General features: G+C 46.8%; 1 protein-coding gene across 3 annotated transcripts in view; it reads left to right on the forward strand.

The window, feature by feature from the left end:
* Positions 1-18,497, forward strand: part of LOC147124291 (guanine nucleotide-binding protein G(I)/G(S)/G(O) subunit gamma-7) — a 526,081-nt gene that overhangs the window by 219,798 nt on the left and 287,786 nt on the right. For all 3 annotated transcript variants that reach the window (XM_085984657.1, XM_085984653.1, XM_085984648.1), the window contains exon 3: positions 9,486-9,558. The gene's annotated coding sequence lies outside the window, so the exon portion shown is untranslated. The remainder of the gene's footprint in view (positions 1-9,485; positions 9,559-18,497) is intronic.

Below are 18,497 nucleotides of genomic sequence, written 5' to 3' on the forward strand. Positions count from 1 at the left end.
GTCGCTACCAAAAGCAGGCGGTATAGCGCCGGGGACAGAGCCTTCATTAGCTCTGAGGTGCGGCGCCTCCTGAAAGAGGGCATTATCGAGGGGAGCAGCAGCCCCTGGCGTGCCCAGGTCGTAGTCGTAAAGACCGGCGATAAAAACCGCCTGGTCATCGACTACAGCCAGACCATAAACAGATATACCCAGCTGGACGCATACCCCCTCCCCCGCATATCTGACATGGTCAATCAGATTGCACAGTATAAAGTATTCTCGACCATCGACCTGAAGTCGGCCTACCACCAACTCCCTATCCACCCTGAGGACCGCCAGTATACCGCCTTCGAGGCGAATGGGCGCCTATACCACTTCCTTAGGGTCCCCTTCGGTGTCACTAATGGGGTCTCGGTCTTCCAAAGGGAGATGGACCAGATGGTTGACCAGAACGAACTGCAGGCTACATTCCCCTACCTAGATAACGTCACTATCTGCGGCCGCGACCGGCAGGAACATGACGCGAATCTGGAGAAATTCCTCCGTACGGCCCAACGGCTGAACCTCACCTACAATAAGGAGAAATGCGTGTTTAACACCACGCGCCTTGCCATCCTCGGCTGCGTAGTGGAGAACGGAATCATCGGCCCCGACCCAGAAAGAATGCGCCCCCTCATGGAGCTACCCCTCCCCCACTGCCCTAAAGCACTTAGGAGAACCCTGGGGCTTTTCGCCTACTATGCCCAATGGGTACCCAATTACGCGGACAAAGCCAGACCCCTCCTGAAAGCCACTTCCTTCCCCCTCACGGAGGAGGCGTGCGCGGCCTTCTCCCTCATTAAGGGAGACATAGCCAAGGCCACGATGCACGCAGTGGACGAGTCCATCCCCTTTCAGGTGGAGAGCGACGCATCCGACTTCGCCTTAGCCGCCACCCTAAACCAGGAGGGGAGGCCAGTGGCCTTCTTCTCAAGGACCCTACAGGGCCCCGAGATCCGACATTCGTCGGTCGAGAAAGAGGCCCAGGCGATCGTGGAGGCAGTACGGCGCTGGAGGCACTACCTGGCAGGCAAACGATTTACCCTCCTCACCGACCAGCGTTCGGTGGCTTTCATGTTTAATAACAAGCTGAAGGGCAAAATCAAGAATGACAAGATTTTGAGATGGAGAATCGAGCTCTCCACCTACGATTATGAGATCTTGTACCGGCCAGGCAAGCTGAACGAATCCCCTGATGCCCTTTCACGAATGACATGCGCCAGCGCGCATATCGATAGGCTTCAGACCCTCCACGACCAGCTCTGCCACCCCGGAGTCACCAGACTCTACCATTTCATTAAGGCCCGCAACCTGACCTACTCCATCGAGGAGGTCAGGACCATGACCAGGAACTGCCAGACCTGTGCGGAGTGCAAACCGCACTTCTATAGGCCGGACCGAGCAAGCCTGATCAAGGCCACCCGCCCCTTCGAGCGCCTGAGCATCGACTTTAAGGGGCCCCTCCCGTCCTCTGACCGTAATGTGTACTTCCTCAACATCGTTGATGAGTACTCCCGTTTCCCCTTTGCCTTCCCCTGCCCCGACATGACCAGTAGCACGGTCATTAAGTGCCTGAATGCCCTCTTCGCCTTGTTCGGGTTCCCGAACTATATACACAGCGACCGGGGCTCCTCCTTCATGAGCGAGGAACTCCGGCAATTCCTCCTAGAGAGAGGTATTGCAGCAAGCAGGACCACCAGCTACAACCCCAGAGGTAACGGTCAGGTGGAAAAAGAGAACGCGACGGTATGGAAGGCCGTCCTCTTAGCCTTAAAGTCTAAGGGCCTCCCAACCTCCCGCTGGCAAGAAGTCCTCCCGACAGCGCTGCACTCCATCCGGTCATTACTTTGCACGGCCACTAACACCACCCCCCATGAACGAATGTTCGTTTTCCCCAGGAAGTCGACTACGGGAACCACTCTACCAACCTGGCTGACCGCCCCGGGGCCGGTCTGGCTGCGGAAACACGTGAGGACCCATAAAACGGACCCCCTGGTCGAGAGGGTGAACCTCCTGCACGCCAACCCCCAGTACGCCTACGTGGCGTACCCAGACGGGCGGGAGGACACTGTCTCCCTACGAGACCTCGCACCCTCAGCCGATCCGGAAACACCGCCACCACCCCCCCCAACCTCAGTCCAGGTAGACGGCATGCCGGAACCCCACGAGCCCTCGCCGACCACGCAAACACCAGCATCAACACCGGATAAGGCACCAGCACCGGATAAGGCAACACCACCGCTGCGGCGATCGGAGAGGCTTACGAAGCCTCCGGACAGACTGACCTACCAGAATTGGTAGTACACTTCACCCCGCCGGACTTAATTCTAAACAAGGGGTGAATGTGGTAAACCACGTTCACTATCGTATCACTGTTAGTAGTTAGCACTGTTCACCACTGTTCGTTATAACTGTATCACTGACCACTATTGTATCACGGTACGAGGTCGCCTCTTGCCACACTGCTATACCTGGGATGACCACTGCCGACTCCGCCTTGGCTCCACCCACCAGGCCAGGTATAAAGGTGAGCGACTGGCTGGTATTCCTCCTGCTTGGATCGGATCACCCACGAGAGTGGGCTCTGTTATTTAGTCAATAAAAACCTTTAGTCACCTTCGTAACTCTTCGCCTTTTATTGGAGGAATTGATAGGTATATCAGGAGGACAAAGGTGGAGGCCATGAGCAGCTCAACTACCATTTTCCAAAGTTCTGGATAGTTGCATAAGACTTCACATATGCAATGGGCCAGAATTTACTCTAACTAGTGAACAAACGGCACCTGCTGTTTGTTAGACTTGCCCATTAAATTTCCATGAGCTTTTGCACGATAAATTGCTGCAAGTGGGAAATGGAAACGGCGCAGCACCCTCTACAGGGCATCTGGGACCTGTGTGAACAGGACAAGCAACTGTGTATCTCCTTCACCAATCCGATTGAAGAATTGTTAATTAACAGCACATCATCTGAAGCAGGAAGTGTAAGTTAAAATAGTGAATTCAATGTCAAATCAAGTAGAGAAAGCAAAATAAAGAGAGGGAAAGAAAGATTGGATTAAGAGAGAGAGAGGAAAAAAGAGACAGAAACTAAAAGTAAAAAAGAAGCCACAATTGCATCCTCAGAGCAGGGGGAGGACGCTTTGCCAGTGACTATGAAGGTCATGCTGGCCATGAAATTGTACGCATCGGGCCCCTTCCAGGCTGGAGCAGGATATATTTGCAACATCTCGCAGTTTGCCGTGCACTGTTGCATAAGAGAGGTAACTGAGGCTCTGTATTCTAAGAGAGCTGAATACATTTCATTCTCTCTAGCCAGAGAGCAGCAGGCGGACCGAGCACATGGCTTCGCGAGAATTGCAGGCTTCCCTGTGGTGCAGAGTGCCATTGACTGCACACACGTCGCTTTGCCAGCACCACGTGTCAACTCTGAGATATACTGCAACCAAAAAGGATTCCACTCCCTCAATGTCGAGCTGGTGCGCGACCAAACTCAGCGAATCATGCAGGTCAATGCCTGGTATTCTGGCAGCAGTCATGATGCCTTCATCCTGTGGCAGTCTGCTGTCCCATCTGCATTTGACCCACCATGACAAACCAGGGGGTGGCTACTGGGAAACAAGGGCTATCAATTAACAACATAGCTCATGACTCCGGTGCATAACCCACACACTCGTGGACTGCATTCATACTACGAAAGCCATGCTGCCACACAAAAATCATTGAGCACACCATTGGCATGCTGAGGCAATGCTTCCGCTGCCTGGACCGCTCTGGAGGAGCCCTGCGGTACTCGACAGAGCAGGTGTCAGGATTCGTGGTGGCCTGTTGCATGCTGCACAACCTGACCATCAAGAGGGCACAGCCCTTGCCACCAACCATACGGCGACCAGCAAGACGAGGAGGAAGAGGAAGAAGAAGGGAGGAGACAACCCAGATAGCCCTTTCCTGGCCAGGCTGTCCGTGACCGACTCATCTGGCTGCGATACCAGTAAATGCAACCCCAATTCCCCATTCAGCAACAGTCCCACACCTTACCCACCCTCTGTTACTGACCATCGGAGCGTCCACTTGACCACGATGCAAAAATAAAAGCCAACACAAAATAAACATTCCAAACCAAATTTATAAATGAAATCATGCCATATTGCATACAAACGTAAATGTATCACTCATGTGCATTCCTGTAGTTCCTGTCTTCCATGTGGCTTTGCCTGTCCTAGTGCTCTGACGTAGTGCTATCCCAGTGCCTGCAACATGGCTGGTGGAAGGCTGCTGACTTTCTGTGGAGAAGACTGCAGATGGCCTTGGAGGATGACCTCGAGCAGCTCTGGGCCTAGAAGGCCCGTCTTTGGACTGCACTAACTAGGCATGGGCATCAACCGTCTGGGCTGGCTGGCTGACAGGCTACAGTAAGGGCACTGGCAGAGTGGCAGGGGTGGGAGGGAGAATGCTGTCATCCTGAGAGAGGACAGCAGGTTCGTGCTCCACGGAGCCACTGCCACTCCCCCGGGGCGGTGCCTCAGCAATCCTAGTAACCTGTAGGAGGACAGATTGCTGGACTGCTGTGGCACCCTGCAAACCCCTTTGAACACTGCTAAGCGCAGCCATGATGGCAGCAGTTTGAGCTTAAACTGCAGTACCCAGACGTTGGGTGGCTTCTGCTTGTGCTGCAATGGAAGCTGAAACATCGGCCATCAGACGCTGCACCCTGGTTGGGTCTGCAAGTGAGCTAAAGGAGATGGCCACCACTTCCATGCTGGAAAGAATGGGCTTCAAGCTCTGAGCAGAGCCCTGTGCCAAGTGGATGCCGGACTCCTCCATGCTCCTTGACATTGCACGCAGGCTTTCTGGCAGGCCTAGCAATACACCAAGCATTTCATTGTGCATACCAATCAGCGTTCTTCTGTAGGTCGCCCCATCATCATCCTTATCTGAGTCTTCTGCAGCAGAACTCGTGTCTGACCTCACCCTCCGGGATGTTGGCACCTGCACTACCCTTGCCCCCTGCTTTGGCTGCAGGCCACTCATGCCCAGTGTCTCACCACGTGCAGCTCCTGTGTCTGATCTATCCTCCAAAGTAGACGGTGTGTCAGTCTCTGAGCTGGTGGCTGCGAGTGTGAAATCGAGTGACTTCAGCATCACTGCCGACTTCCTCTTCCAGTTCTTCCCCCTCCACCACTGCCTCGCCGGGTTGCAGTCCTTGGATATCTGAAAGGAGAAAGGCACAAGGGTATGGTTGTGGTGAGGGGAGGGGGGAAAGCAAGAGGTACATGCTTACATCATATGCAGCCTGTAAATCAGAAGAGATTTTTGGATGAGAGGGAAAGTGGGATACGAGAAGGAGGATTAGGTATGAGGATACCGCCATCTTTGATTTTTTTCAGCCCTGCCGCTGGCCATGGGCTCAGCGATGGTTGCTCCAATTATGTCTAGCACTTCTCTTCCACAGGGGTTAGGTCGTGCAGGCATGTCTCTCCCCTGACGGGTAGCCCCTGCTGCCTCTGGTTATGCACCACCGTGTCCTGCAAGAGAGAAAGAAAAGAAGAGAGTGAAGGGTGTCAGTGAATGTGGTGCAATATGTTTGGGTGATGTGCCGGTCATGGTTGAATAGCTGACAGTGTGTGCAAGCTGTGAGATGTGGGTGTGAGGCTTGCAGCAGTGGTAAGTGTGTGAGGGTGAGGTGAAGCTATGAAGTCAGAACTCACGAAAGGTTCTGATGAAAGGTCATCGACCTGAAATGTTAACTCTGTTTCTCTCTCCACAGATGCTGCCTGACCTGCTGAGTGTTTCCAGCATTTTCTGTTTCTATTTCAGATTTCCAGCATTCTCGGTATTTTGCTTTTGTATTAGCTTTAAATGGTGCTAGCCTCGCATAAACTTGGGTTCCCTGCTGAAGCGCTCAGCCACTGAACAGCGCGTTTAGCGCTACTGCAACACTGCAATCACGTAAATTACCAAGCAGCACGAAGTTTGCATGCTGCCTGCATTGGAAGCAAAGAGCGCAGGTTAATTGCACATTGCGATCCCCGCGCCCGTTTTCAGGGGCTATCTAATTTACCCCCCTTAATGTTAAAATGGTGTCACATTTCCTTGTCACAACCTGTGTCATACACAATAGTTAATATTTTACAGCGAGAGGATATGAGCTTGTGATTGCACAATTTGGTCACGTAAAAATGCTCCCTGAACATTTTTTTCTCCGTAACTAAAATTCCTAATGTCCACGATAAGGATTTAAAATAAAAATCAAAAATCAAAAATTCCAAAAATTATATATATTTCATAAAAACATGGTTACATTTATCCACTAAATTTTTAACTGCATGTGAACGGGTTTTACAAAATTCATGAAACCCGGCACTTAAACTGAGGTGGGGACTGCTGCATCCAGGAGGTAAGTGGCTTTCTACCTACCTCTTGGATCCAGGGTCCCTACCATACCCACCCTGCGCGATCAGAGACCCCACCACGAGGCCTCCAATCACCTCCCCAGGCCTCCCCAACTAACCCCACTGATGATGCTAAGGCCAGCCGCAATCCACCGGCAGCCAGCCCCAATCCTTTCTCACCCCGCCCCCCCCCCCGCCTATCCCCGATTCCCATTGACCCCCACCCTCCTGCCCATCCTCCAACACCCCCCCCCACCCCAGCTGATGCTCCAGCTGGCTGCCCCCCATGATCCCTGATCCTCCACTGCCAACCCCACTTCCCGCGATCCCCAACTGCTGATTCCCGACGCCCCCCTCGTGATCCCCAACTGCCAATTCCTGACCCCCCCCTGTGGTGTATGTGCCTTTAAGAGCAATTATGGTGTATGTGCCTTTAAGAGCCCCAGGTGTGCGTAATGCCGGTAATTGCCACTTGGGCTATATAAGCCTGTGTATTGTGTATATCCTTTAGAAACCCCCCCCCCCCCCCCCCCCAGACTTGCTTAGTAAATACCTATGAACTAACTCCTGTCTTCAGTGTCTTTATCTACACACGGACACTACACCCCCCCCCCCCCCCCCCCCACGATCCCTAACTGCCGACCTCCCAATCCTCCCCACTCCTGCGATCCCCCACACCTGCAGGCCTACCCGCCCGCAGCCAGCCAGTCTCTCAATCTGGCTGATTGCGGACAGAAATCTGAGGCCTCCCATGCACTCACTGGAGTTTAGAAGATTGAGAGGGGATCTCATCGAAACCTATAAAATTCTGTCAGGCCTGGACAGACTAGATGCAGGAAGGATGTTTCTGATGGCCGGGGAGTCCAGAACCAGGAGTCATAGTCTAAGGATAAGGGGTAAGCCATTTAGGACTGAAATGAGGAGGAATTTCTTCACCCAGAGAGTGGTGAACCTGTGGAATTCTCTGCCACAGAGGGCGGTGGAGGCCAGTTCATTAAATATATTCAAGAAAGAGTTAGATATATTTCTTAAGGCTAAAGGGATCAAGGGATATGGGGAGAAGGCAGGGACAGGGTACTGAATTTGGATGATCAGCCATGATCTCATTGAATGGCGGAGCAGGCTCGAAGGGCCGAATGGCCTACTCTTGCTCCTATCTTCTATGTTTCTTTGTAAATCAGGCCCTGCCGTTAAAGTCTTTAGAACCTGCGGGAAACCTGGCTTCCCGTTCCCACCCACCTCGGAGGTCCCCAACCCACCTTCCCAGAGAAAATTCCGGCCCTTGAGTGTGAAGTGAGGGTTGCAATACGTGAGCTCAAGAATGGAAAGTTCATAGGGGTTGATGAGACTCCAGCAGAATTAATTAAAAACATGGGAGAGGAGGCAACAAATTACCTTTTTAATTTGTGTAAAGCCATGTACTTGAAAAGGGAATGACCAGATGATTTCATGAAAATAATCATACAGTACCATCTTTGGGAAAAAAAGCCAAATGCTTGCAAATGTGACGAGTTTTGCACCATTAGTTTGATTTCACGTGCGCCAAAGATTATGATCAGATTACTTACAAGAAGGTTAAGCACAAAAGTGAACAATAGCTTGGTAAAGATCAATTTGGGTTTTGCAGAGGATGTGAAATAGGAGAGGCACTAGGGATAATTAGAGTTCTGTGTGAGAGGAATTTCGAACCCAATCAAGAGCTGTACATTTACTTTGTAGATTTTGAGAAAGCCTTTGATTGGACCAAACTAATGGAGGTACTGAGGAATATTGATGTGGATTGGAGAGACAGACACCTGATCAAGGCTTTGTATATGAAGCAAACTGCAAGTGTTAGTGTACAGTAGCAGGTGGAGAGTCAGAATTGCTGGTGACAAAGCCTTGGTAGCAAGTGCTATGAATCATACTGCAGTTGTAATGTGTTTGTTATGGACTTATTAAGAAATAATTTGTATTGATTCCCAAGAAATTGAGTAGTTGTACTTTTGAGGCTTTTTACACATTCATGGACCTTCATTTTATGTGTCTCACCATGTGCAGCTCCTGTGTCTGATCTATCCTCCAAAGTAGACGGTGTGTCAGTCTCTGAGCTGGTGGCTGCGACTACTTCATATGAATTTGAAAGGATTGCATTTTTGGGCCTTTTTGACAAGTCCTAAGTACTCGGCGTGGTGGGAATTTTCTACCACTATATGTTGCTAGTTTGATATATTTCGTACATGATGGTAACATCTAAATATTGGCTGATTGTGAAGAATACAGTACAATACTGGAAAATCATCCATTTGCTATGAGTTTCATGATTATATAATTATATTGCAGTGTCCCTCCATGCACCATACATCAGTTTGGCTACGTATTAACAGAAAAAATTGCAAGTGATAGTATGACACTCCCATCTGAAGTCATATGATGCCTTCAGTATTACCGAAGGATCCAAAATATCTTAATGAGAATATCTTCTTACATGTAGTTTAATTTTACGTGGTTGCAGAGTTTCTGACCTTGAAGACTAAAGCCTGTTTACGCAGGCCCTTAAATTCAGATTGGCATGACGTGGTGATGCTTCACTTTACAGTGGATAATCATGGGAACATCTTCTTGGATCTTAAAGGTGCAACTGTCCAGTTTGGGAAGGAAGACCTCATGCCATTGTGCGTCACAAGTACATTTCGAGACAAACAATTACTTTTGTACAAATCACATCACTGTGTGATATCTTGAAAAACACAAAAATAAAGCTAACAAATTTACTAGTAAGAATGCTCTTTAATACTTTGGACTGCAGCATGAATACTGTATCCCTAATCTTGACATAATTAGTTTTAATGCATCTTTATGCTGTTTAATCAGTATAACTGTGCAGTATAATTACAGTATATATAAATTACCATTTCCTTAAAAGAAACCATTTCAAATAAGTAATTAAAGTCGCCCTGAGAGATAAGGCTTCTTGTAAAGTAAGTGTACGATGATATCCATCATTACTCCAGTTTCATTAACCATTCTGTGCTTGCTATGTGGACCTGACTTGCATGATAAACATAAGATACCAATTGGAAATTTGTTTTTCAACAGGCTTGAAAGGAAATAATCCAGTGGAAAACAGGTATTGCCCAAGACTGCCTCCAAGCAACAGTAGATTGAGCAGGTTTGTATTGATTCGGCATACGATTACAGGTACTGGATGTCTGTTTGTATCTGTTTGTGAGTATTTCACAGCACTTTTGATGTTGAGGCAGAACCATCACTTGTATAACTATTATATTTACCGGTACTGGGTTTGCACGAGTAACACAGAGGTCATAGAGCCAGCTCTAGTTACACAATTACATCAGCAATATGCACCAGTGTGCTCAGGCTGGCCTTTTCTGGTGCAGGTAATGAATCCTAGATTCATGACCTATTTTGTTTGACATCTTCACAATTATTTTTACTCGGTTATATTCTTATAATGTTGCGAAGAATAGTAGTAAGCCTGAGGATTGGGAGAGCTTTAGAAACCAGCAAAGGATGACCAAAAAAATTGATAAAAAGGGAGAAAATAGAATGAGAGTAAACAACCAAGAAATATGAAAAAAGATTGTAAGAGCTTCTACAAGTATGTAAAAAGGAAGAAATTAGCAAAAATAAACATTGGTCCCTTAGAGGCTGAGACAGGCAAAATTATAATGGGGAATAAGGAAATGGCAGAGACTTTAAACAAATATTTTGTATCTGTCTTCACAGTAGAAGGCACAAAAAATATACCAAAAATCGTGGGGTACCAAGTGGCTAATAAGAGTGAGGAACTTAAAGTAATTAATATCAGTAAAGATAAAGTACTTGAGAAACTAATGGGAGTGAAAGCCAACAAATCCTAATGGGAGTAAAAGCCAACAAATCCCCATGACCTGTGGCCTACATTCTAGGGTTTTAAAAGAGGTGGCTGCAGAGATACTGGATGCATTGGTTGTGATCTTCCAAAATTCCCTAGATTCTAGAATGGTCCCAACGAATTGGAAGGTAGCAAATGTAACCTCGCTATTAAAGAAAGGAGGGAGAGAGAAAACGGGGAACTACAGGCCAGATAGCCTGACATCAGTCGTCGGGAAATGCTGGAATCCATTATCAAAGAAGTGGTAACAGGGCACTTCGAAAATCATAGTATGATTAGGCAGAGTCAACATGGTTTTATGAAAGGTAAATCGTGTTTGACAAATTTATTAGAGTTTTTTGAGGCTGTAACCAGCAGGGTAGATAAAGGGGAACCAGTGGATGTAGTATATTTGGATTTCTGAAAGGCATTCGATAATGTGCCACATAAAAGGTTGCTACGCAAGTTAAGGGTTCATGGGGTTGGGGGTAATATAATCGCATGGATAGAGGATTAGTTAACAGACAGAAAACAGAGAGTAGGGATAAATGAGTCATTTTCTAGTTGGCAGGCTGTAACTAGTGGGATGCCGCAAGGATCAGTGCTTGGGCCTCAGCTATTTACAATCTATATTAATGACTTAAATGAAGGGACCGAGTGTAATGTATCCAAATTTGCTGACAACACAAAGCTAGGTGGGAAAGTAAGCTGTGAGGAGGACACAAAGAGCCTGCAAAGAGCACTTGGAAAGCAGTGACAGGATCGGACAAAGTCAACATGGATTTACAAAAGGTAAATCATGCTTGACTAATCTACTGGAATTTTTTGAGGATGTAACTGGTAAAATAGATAAGGGAGAACCAGTGGATGTGGTGTATTTGGACTTTCAGAAGGCTTTCGATAAGGTCCCGCATAAGAGATTAGCGTGCAAAATTAAGGCACATGGGATTGGGGGCAAGGTATTGACTTGGATAGAGAACTGGTTGGCAGACAGAAAGCAAAGAGTTGGAATAAACGGGTCGTTTTCCGAGTGGCAGGCAGTGACTAGTGGGGTACCGCAAGGATCGGTCCTAGGACCCCAGCTGTTCACAATATATATTAATGATCTGGACGAGGGAATTGGATGTAATATCTCCAAATTTGCAGATGACACAAAGCTGGGTGGGAGGGTATGCTGTGAGGAGGATGTCGTGAAACCCCAGTACGATTTGGACAGGTTGGGTGATTGGGCAGAAACATGGCAAATGCACTATAATGTGGATAAATGTGAGGTTATCCACTTTGGTGGCAAAAACAGGAAGGCAGATTATTATTTGAATGGCAATAGATTGGGAGAAGGGGAAGTGCAAAGAGACCTGGGTGTTCTTGTGCACCAGTCGTTGAAGGTAAGCATGCAGGTGCAGCAGGCGGTTAAGAAGGCAAATGGTATGTTGGCCTTCGTAGCAAGAGGGTTCGAGTACAGGAACAAGGATGTCTTGCTACAGTTGTACAGGGCCTTGGTGAGACCGCACCTTGAATATTGTGTGCAGTTTTGGTCACCTTACCTGAGGAAGGACGTTCTTGCCATGGAAGGAGTGCAGCGAAGATTCACCAGGCTGATACCTGGGATGGCAGGAATGACGTATGAGGAGAGACTGTGTCGATTGGGCTTATACTCACTGGAGTTTAGAAGATTGAGACGGGATCTCATCGAAACCTATAAAATTCTGTCAGGCCTGGACAGACTAGATGCAGGAAGGATATTCCTGATGGCCGGGGAGTCCAGAACCAGGGGTCATAGTCTAAGGATAAGGGGTAAGCCATTTAGGACTGAAATTAGGAGGAATTTCTTCACCCAGAGAGTGGTGAACCTGTGGAATTCTCTGCCACAGAGGGCGGTGGAGGCCAGTTCATTAAATATATTCAAGAAAGAGTTGGATATATTTCTTAAGGCTAAAGGGATCAAGGAATATGGGGAGAAGGCAGGGACAGGGTACTGAATTTGGATGATCAGCCATGATCTCATTGAATGGCGGAGCAGGCTCGAAGGGCCGAATGGCCTACTCCTGCTCCTATCTTCTATGTTTCTATATAGACAGGTTAAGTGAGTGGGCAATAAGTTGACAGATGGAGTATAATGTGGGGAACTGTGAGGTTATTCAGTTTGGTAGAAAGACTAAAAAAACTGAATCTTTTTTAAATGTTTGCAGAGAGACTTGGTTGTCCTCGTACAAGAAACACAGAAAGTTAGCATACAGGTACTGCAAGCAGTTAGGAAGGCAAATGGCATGTTGGCCTTTATTGCAAGGGGGTTGGAGTACAAAAGTAAGGAAGTCTTACTACAATTGTACAGGGCTTTGGTGAGACCACACCTGGAGTACTATACACAGTTTTGGTTTCCTTATCTGAGGAAGGATATACTTGCCTTAGAGGCGGTGCAACGAAGATTCACTAGATTGATCCCTGAGATGAGAGGGCTGTCCTAATGAGGAGAGATTCAGTAAATTCGGCCTATATTCTCTGGAGTTTAGAAGGATAAGAGGTGATCTCATTGAAACATACAAGATAGTGAGGGGGATTGACAGGGTAGATGCTGAGAGGTTGTTTCCCCTGGCTGGAGAGTCTAGAAGTAGGGGGCGTAGTCTCAGGATAAGGGGTCGGCTATTTAAGACTGAGATGAGGAGGAATTTCTTCACTCAGAGGGTTGTGAATTTTTGAAATTCTCTACCCGAAAGGGCTGTGGATGCTGAGTCGTTGAGTATATTCAAGGCTGAGATAGATAGGTTTTTGGACTCTATGGGGAATCTAGCAATATGGGGATCGGAGTTGAGGCTGAAGATCAGCCATGATTTTATTGAATAGCGGAGCAGGCTCAAAGGGCCGTATGGCCTACTCTGCTCCTAATTCTTATGTTTTTATTTTCTTATATCTGTCAGACACCACAAATGCAGCCATTTTTTGTTTTTATGTTTTGCAATTTCTTAATTTTTAAATATCTTTTTACTTTTATCATAGGGTAAGCTCGATAAGCATATGAGGGAGAAGGGAATATAGAGGGTTATGCTGATAGATTTAGTTGAGGAAAGACTGGAGGAGGCTCGAGTGGAGCATAAATGCTAGCATGGATTAGTTGGGCCGAATGGCCTGTTTCTATGTAATGTAATCCTATGTAGTAACTCTTTGTTTTTATTCCTGTTGATTTTTTCAATACGCATCTGTTCTGCCATTACTTGAAGTATTTTTAAAGAATAATTTATGATTGCATAAAAATATAATTGGCTCCTTTTATAGATTTTTTTTTTTATCTCTGGGCTGTGTTGATAAAGGTTTTCCTGGCCCATTACCTCTATTTTCTGGAATTTATTGTCTTCATTGTTTAATTTCATTTTCAACTGTATTGTCTAAGGCCTCTCCTCTTGCCTATTCTTGTGGTTATTCATAGTCTGTTTACATCCTCTCCCTGGCAAATTCTAGTTTATTTTCTCTCCATTTCTCCCTTTAACAGTCTGAATTATCATCTTGATCCATTCTCAAATTCTCTCTTTTTCACTGAGTTAGTTGGTCCCACCAGCGCTTATACTACTGATGGCAGCCCACATCTGTGGCATCACTGGAAAGTGAATGAGGTGGCATCGTCCTGTCCAGAGGTACAGAGACCCACCCAGAGAAGTACTGTCACCAGTGCTTAAAGAAGTAGCAGCACCCTGATAGCAAATATAAACACAGCTTCTGGAAGCAGAGACCACAATTTCTAGCTGAATGTTCAGACTCCCCACACAAGCCAATGATGTGTGAAGCCATTAGGGAAGATCCAGTGGCCAGAAATTAAGTTGCCAATAGTAATGTTCAGACATCTGCATACGTGCAAGCTTGTGCATGCACCATTGTTTGACTATTGCTCTGGTGCTGTGGATTCCACCCTTCAAATGAACAGAGAATATTCCATGGCACCAGAAGCCCGGAATATTGCAGAATAACACGTGGAAGTGATTCTGTAATATAAACAAGCCATCTGTTAATTTATTTGCATTTTGTCCTTTTTAGAATTGTAGATCTGTACTCCACGTGTGGACTTGAAAGAAGGAGTTTAATAGAATCATACAGCACAGAAGAGCCACCTAATTAGTCCCACTGCCCTGCTCTTTCCCCGTAGCCCTACAAATATCCGCCAATACACTGTCCCCAGCTAAATGCTGAGGCAAGACAGTAATTAGGCAACCCAATGACATGCATATCGCAGGATCCAATAGAGGTGGTTTTTCAATGATGGCTATCTATGAGAGATGAATGAGGGAGAATTATTGGGGAAGATATCCACCAGTTGCTATATCTAACAGAATTGTAAGAGCATTCTAAAAGAATGAGTTTATAGTTTTACTAGAAAGAGCGATCATAGGAAATGTTATCACTGTCTTTATAATGTAGCTTGTACATAGCAACGGGAGAACACCTTCCCCCATTATAGATGCACTTCCTGTCCCCACTATGTGCTGCTGTGTTTTAGAAAGGATAGATACAGAACTTCAGAATATTAAACTGGAGCAACCCCAACACAGCCTAATTAAAGTTTTGAATTTGAGTTGGTGTTCTTTCCAAGTGCACAGTACAAGATTTGCAACTATTGGCCCTGAAATTAGATCGGGGGCTTGCCGCGCGTGCAAGCCCCCGATCTGCACTCACCCTGCGCACCGACATCTGAAGCCCGGGCCTGCTTGCATTTCCTGTCACAGGCCCGGTTCAGCTGTCGGCGCGCTGTGCTAACCTGATCCAGCGGCGTAGTTAGTGCGATGTGCCGGCTGGGATCAGGTGAGCACTGTGTAGCCAATCAGGGGAGGGGAAACTCATTCATGAGTTTGACAGTAAGAGCTGTCAAACTCATGAAAAGTATGGGCTGCCAAAACACTACTTTAACTTTAAATAAAATTTTTAAAAACATCCCACTGATTATAATAACTATAAATAAGTTTAAAAAAATGTTTTAAACAATTAATCAATTTTTTGAAAAAAATAAATTTTTAAAAAATAGGGTCTAAAACTAAACTTACCATCCTGTAAATTCTTTAAAAATAACAAACCTTTCTACATTGTACTAAAAGCCCACTTACCGGAAAAACAAGACGTAAATACTTACGTCTTGTTTTTCCACGTGTAAAGACCGGAGGCCTTTACACGCGAGCAACTTTGGGGGAAAAAAAGGAATTTTACTGCGCACGCGCTGCCTGTGCAGTCGCGCGCGTTCTGCCTCTGAACCCCTTCGTTCAGAGGACAGGAAATGCCGGTTTTCCCCACATGCGCTGTGCATGCTGAAAACCGGCATTTCCTCCAGCCAGACGCGTGAGTACCCCGACCGTACTCACGCGTTGAGACAGGAATTACTGGCCCATTGAGTTCAGAGTTGAGCACTGTAAAAACTAACTTCACTCCAGCACAAATTCAGCAGTATAAAATGTGTACTAGGTTCCATGGAAACATCTTCACTTTGTACAAAGCCTTTACAAAATGTCTGGAAGGTACTTTTTAAAATATTAATAATTTGAATACACACAAATTATGATGAAACACACAATTCCCCCAAAAAAAGTTCTAGGCCACTTCTGGAGCAGCTTCCAGTGGTCCCTTTAAGGACCGCTGATTGGGTTGGTACAAATGGGCAGAGTGTGTGCGGCATACGCTGTAATTATTTGAACCTGAAAATGGCAATTGGGGTCCTAGAACTGGCGTAGAACTCCGATTTGCATAGGTAAGCAAGCTGTGAGCCCATTTAAAGGACTACCTGGAAATTGCATTGTTGGATCCGTGATTCTGAGAGTATGCTGTTTTTCAATAACCACACGGATGCTGTAACTTAACAATAAACAGGTATTTACTGGAGGAGGGTAGTCTCAAGACTGGGGGTACAGAGGCATGCGCAAGGCTTATATACAGGTGTGGTCACTGCCGGTACTACAGTATACAGGAGCTGTAAAAGTAGTTCTGTCTTAAAGGCACATACACTACAATTCCTCCCTTTTTAGATTAGTAGTACCCCTAATATTCAAATAACAATTAACACTTTAACATGTACATTAAACAACAATAGTCCATTTATAGATTCAGTCTTTGGGGCGGCTTCCTGACCCTTTCGGGATAGCTAGCGCCTTTCCTGAGGTTCTTGTTCTTGGCGCAGAGGTGATTCTGACACCTTTTCATCGGGTAGGTCATCGGGTTCCACTGCTACTGGTTCTGAGGTAGATGCTACCGGTATGTCGGGTTCGTCCCCAGGTACTCGAGACATGGGGTTGACGCGTTCCTGTGATGCTAAGATCTGATCGACGTGGCGTTTCACAATGTTCTCCCCGACATCCACTGTGTAAATTAATGGCCCCTGCCTTGTGCATATCGTTCCGGGTTGCCATTTCTCTGTTCGATAGTCACGGGCCAAGACTGGTTGTCCTACATTGAAGCTCCTTGTCGGCTTCTCATTGATGTGCTGGAATTGTTTGTCCTCAACATTTCTTCGCACATTTGGTCTGAGCAAGTCCAGACGAGATCTCAACCTTCGGTTAAAGAACATCATGGCCGGGGTCTGGTTGGTAACTGCATGTGTCGCGTTTCGATAGGCTAATAAGAAATTGTCCATCTTATGCTGTAGTGGAATTACATCGTCGCACATGGCCTTTATCGCCTTCTTAAAGGTTTGTACGAACCTCTCAGCCAATCCATTTGTGGCTGGATGATACGGGGCGGATGTGTAATGCCTTACCCCATTCCTTCTCATAAACTTTTGAAACTCTTCGGACACAAACTGTGGTCCATTATCAGAGCAAATCTGCTCTGGCAAACCGTTTCTGGCAAATATGGTCCGTAGGACTGCAGTCGTTTTCTCTGTAGTGGTTGAGGACATTTTTATCACCTCAGGCCACTTTGAATGAGCATCCACTGCTATTAAGAACATTGAGTCCATGAATGGACCAGCAAAATCAATATGCACCCGTTGCCATGGAGAGGAGGGCCACTCCCATGGGTGTAGAGGGGCATGTGGTGGTGCATTTTGGACCTTCTGGCATCCTAAGCAGCTCTTAATTCGGTCTTCGATTTGTTGATCGATTCCCGGCCACCACACATAAGCCCTAGCAAGGCTTTTCATTTTCACTCCCCCCAGATGACCTTCATGTAGCTCATTTAGCACTCTCTCCCTATATCTGGATCCACACATCACTGTCCCCTGGCATACTGACAGCTGTTCTCTTCTGGATGAGAATGCTGGCAACAGTGAGTCGCCATGTGTTGGCCATCCCCTCACCGTCAAATCATATACCCGAGACAGCGTTGGATCATTGCGGGTCTCCTCTATATCCGCGTTCGTTACTGGCAATCGTTCAATTATTGACGAATAAAATATCTCGATAGGGCCCACTGCTGGTGCTTTCTCCACAGTAGGCAGTGGCAGGCGCGATAGCCCATCAGCGTTCCCATGCTGTTTCGTGCCTTTATATTCTATTTCATATTGATTCGCCCCTAGAAACAGGGACCATCTTTGTAACCGTTGTGCAGTCATCACTGGAACGCCCTTCTTAGGATTAAAGATGGAGACAAGTGGTTGGTGGTCAGTCAGCAAGGTGAACTTCTGCCCATGCAGATAGTGGTTGAATTTTTTTACTCCCCACACTAGGCTGAGGGCCTCCCTGTCAATCGGGGCGTAGTTGCGCTCGGTTGAGGTTAGTGACCAAGATGCAAAGGCTACTGGCCTCTCCAACCCGTCTGGGAATTTGTGCGACAGCACCGCTCCAATGCCGTAGGGTGATGCATCACATGCCAAATGAATTGGTAGCGCTGGGTTGAAATGGGCCAACACCTCTTTTGATGTGATCAATTCTTTACACTTCTGGAAAGCTCGTCTACGTTCGTCATCCCACTTCCATGGTACCCCTGTTTGCAGTAGAGTGTTCAGTGGGTGTAATACCGTGGACAAATTTGGTAAGAATTTTGTGGTAGTAGTTTACCAGCCCGAGGAACGACCTCAGTTGTGACACATTTTCCGGTGCTGGAGCCTTGACTACTGCCTCAATCTTTTCAAGGGACTTATGTAACCCCTCTTCATCGATGACGTGGCCACAATACGAGATATGTTTCTGGAAAAACTCGCACTTGTGGCGATTAGCTCGTAGCCCATACTCCTTTAATGTGGTGAGCACCTTCTCCAAGTTGGCGAGGTGATCACTGTCATTTTCGCCCGTGACCAAGATGTTGTCCAAATAACGCTGGGTCCCTGGAAT

The sequence above is a fragment of the Somniosus microcephalus genome, chromosome 1 (assembly GCF_052327205.1).
Source record: "Somniosus microcephalus isolate GS21.2 chromosome 1, FLI_Smic_1.0, whole genome shotgun sequence".
Taxonomy (NCBI): Eukaryota; Metazoa; Chordata; class Chondrichthyes; order Squaliformes; family Somniosidae; genus Somniosus; species Somniosus microcephalus.